Genomic DNA, 4,184 nt, shown 5'->3' with positions numbered 1-4,184 from the left:
TATACGGTCCTGACTCTAACTATCTCATTACCCATCTGGTAGGCTGATAGGTATTGTCACGCAGTGATAATAAGTCATATCAATTAGTGCTAACATCTAGCACTCTATAATTCTACCAAAATCCTCCAATATCTGGATAAAATATATTCTGACTGTCTGCCAATTTGTAACATAGTCTGAGAAGAAACTCATGATATACTCTGTCACGAGTACAAAATCAACCAGAAAATCACATTCTGATATACTCTATCTCAACATTCTGTTGATTCTGATCATTCCTCTGACATCAATCTGTGTCATCTGGTTTTTGTTTGTACGTTATCTGGTACAAACTAATAGATATAGATTGATCAATCTGTCAATCATAATCATATTATCTTACCATCTGAAGTAAATGGCGGTAATTTCATTACAACAGCCATAGAAATGCATTCCCATTTCAATTTAGAAATATACAAATTCTATAATAATCTTTTGATATTTATCTTTCTGTCTTTTCTGTTAGCAATTCAAACATATCAGTATGATTTCTGCCAACATTTCCGTACCAATTCTATTCTAACTGATTTAATCTGTTTATATCCAAACTGTCTGTTATCCGAATAACAACTGAATCCACTAACGTGCATGTCTGACACTATCTGTGATATCTGATTCGAACTATTCGGCACAAACAATCAGTTAATAATATAAATCAAAGAAGAAATACCTACCTGGTATTCGGCTCTGACTCTCAATGTCAATTCTGTTATACAATTCTGAAACACTCTGACACATTCTGATCTCATTTCTGAACTGCTGTAATTCTTTAAATTAACTCTGATACAATTGAACTGTATATAATCTCAACGGTTCACAACAATCTGTATCATATACGGATTCAAAACAACAGTAATATCCAATCAGATACGAAATAGCAGTAACCTATACAGATCTAGTGAGTTCAAGGAACTCATAAACGGTAATCTCTGGCAATAAGATTGCTTCTGATTAATCAAACATGTCTTCATGTCATTCTGATCAACTGTTATATCTCATCTGCAAATAAAATATGCTCCCCCAAAACAATATAAAATATCTCAAATACTGATTTAGAACAATAACAATACCCAGCAGATATAAAGCAACAGTCGAATAAAATAATCTGCCCAATCAGAAAAAATACATTTCTGAAATTTCTGATATTTCTGAACTTTCTGGTCTTTCTGACATCAGTCTCGTTCTCAGTTACTGATCTCTGTCTCAACTGTATCAAAATCTATATCGCATATTCTGAATACAATCTGTTTCAAGCGGAATTTTTATCTGAATAATTTCTGTATACAATACTCACAATTCTCAGAATATTCAACAAAATCTTTAAATATTCAGTATAATTTCCAACTACTCGAGTCAATCAACCAGACACTGCAAATATATCCATATATCATAGATATAACGAGTATAAATCTTCAAAATATCTCTAAACATACTGAGACATGCCAAAGAGAAACATTACTCCAATGTAACTCCTGTTCAGTATTCTGCTGTTAATCTTTCAAATCGTTCAATTCGTTCTGTATCATTCTTGATATTCAATATCATTCTGTACTGAATCTACCATACAATCAATATCTGATCTTAATTCAATTCTGCAATCTATCTTTCTGATATAAAGCAATCTGAAATCTTATCTGGCAATATCAGCCAACTCGTACAATACTGGCAGATCTGCCAATATTAGGCTCGATTTCAGTATATCTACTGAATACATAAGGATACCATATGTTCCTTTCTGTATCAATCGAGTCATAAACAACACAGATATCAAAGGAATTCGAAATCTAGAATCCTTACTGTGAATCTCTACTCATCAGCCATATCTGGTCTGACTCTTACCATTTATGGAAAAATTCTACAATATGTCTGTACTTGTTCAGCATATGCTTATCAATAATGCGTTCAAATCAGGAACACAAGTACATCATAAGCTATTTCTATTTCATTCTCATCTTACTGTAGTATACAATATATACAGAAATCTCTGATATCAACACTTTCTCAACAAGCAAGGACATCAATACTACAGTACATACAAACCCAACAGATACAGCATATCTCCATGCAACTCAGTCAAAGATATTCTTAACAAATGCATTAGTATATATCAATACATATGCAATAGAATCATAAAGACTAGTACCTGTTGTGAATTCTGAATCTGTGGTTTCAAGTGAACTCTGTTCCCTACGATCTTCGGGAACGCTTCTGGGGACAAACTTTAGCAAAGTGTCCCGGCTGTCCACAAATATTGCATCTACCAGTTACTCCCTGACATTGTTCGGTGGAATGTCTTCCTCCGCAACTTCTGCAATACACTCCAGTATAACTTGGACCAGAAACACTAGAGCTAGATGAATCGCTTCCTAGCTTCTTGAATGGCTTCTTTCGAGCTTTCAGCACATCTTGCTTCCCACTCGTACTGCCGTGATCATATCGAAGAGGGGATTGCTGTGTCTGAAGTGGCTTCACACACAACCTTGTCAATTGTCTAATCAGACTCGCCTCAGCTCTCTTCGCTCTACTCAGGATGTCAGCAAAATGGTAAGGTCGCTGCAAATTCATAAATGCAACTACCTCTGAGTTCAACCCTCTGATGAACTGATTTACTATAGCTTCATCATTTCCAGCTAAATGAGGAGCAAAATGCAGTAGAGTAGAGAATTTAGCAATATATTGGTCAGTATTCAGCGGCCCTTGGCTCAAATTCTCAAACTCTAATTTCTTGTCCTCTCGGTACGAAGCTGAGAAAAATCTTCGATAGAATTCAGTTCTGAATATTTCCCACGACATCACTGTACCTCTCTGTGCCCACATTCTTCTACTGGTAATCCACCAACTCCTGGCGGCTTCTCGTAACTGATAAGGCACCATTTGAACCCTCTGTTCATCTGTACAGTCAAGTAGATCGAACAAGATTTCTATATCATCAAACCAGTTCTGACAATCTTCAGATGTCTCGGTACCATTCAGAACCGGCGGCTGTAATAACTCAAATTCCTTCATCTTTTCTTCTAACTGAGTTTCTGATACATCTCTCTGTTCAGACGAAGTACTGCCCTTTTCTGAAATTCTTCGAGGCGGTATATCTGAATATCAAACAGATTAGTACACCATCTATACAATCTGTCTCAGCCCTCCTCTAATCATATACCTCTGATTCAGACTCGGTTCTGATCCAGGCTTAGTAATTACATGCTGCAAACAACTCAGATAACAAGCAACATGTAATAGGGAAAGCAATAAATCATGCTAGCATACACAATGTAGTCAACATTGAAATAAATCTCATGCTAGCAATCACATGCAAGGACAAAAAATTCAATCTACCCCGCTCATTCTCTGCTGTCTCAGTCTGAAGAATCTATCAACTCTGATTATCTCAATCTAAAGGATCTATAGTTCTGATAATCTAAGTCTAAAGGAACTATCAGCTCTGATACCACCTGTTGTGGGGACCCGGACGCTAATCATCTTCTTAATCATCGTTGGGATTTAATTATCAGTTCTGATAAACAGGGTCTTAAAATTTTTCTTTTTAAAATATAAATGCGGAAGGTAATGGCATCTAATAATATACATATCTGTATAAAACTACATTTCAGTATAAAGGTACAACACTGTACAACCTAAATCTAAGGTTCAAATACTAATTTCAAGTATTAAAATCAAATCTATCCAAGTCCGGAATCACCACGCTAAACTCGTCTTCTCTCGTCGTCTTCTCGACCCTGATCCTCTCCCACCTGTTGTCATGCACACATACAAAACAAGACAACAGCCGGATAACTCCGGTGAGAATAAATCCCAGTATAAAACATGGTAAACATGCATATACACATAATAATTCATGAAACATGCTGTCATGCATAAAAGCAATAACAATAGTAATAGAGTTCATCATCTGTGAAATCTAATCTAGCTGAACATGCAACTCAAATCAGATAAGCATGCATATACAATCTAAATCATAAACACATGCTATCATAACTGAAAGCAATAATAATGGGTTTCATAGTCTATGAACCCACATCTATAAACACATGCAGTTCTAGTCAAATCATGTCTAGACTCGACTCAACTATAACTCTAGGGATCCCGGTGTGAATAAGACGTCACTGGCTGTCACCTACCCAACCACTCGG

Source organism: Primulina eburnea, chromosome 12, assembly GCF_022965805.1.
Source record: "Primulina eburnea isolate SZY01 chromosome 12, ASM2296580v1, whole genome shotgun sequence".
Lineage (NCBI taxonomy): Eukaryota > Viridiplantae > Streptophyta > Magnoliopsida > Lamiales > Gesneriaceae > Primulina > Primulina eburnea.
The sequence above is the reverse complement of the archived record's forward strand: the minus strand, read 5'-3'. Positions refer to the sequence as shown.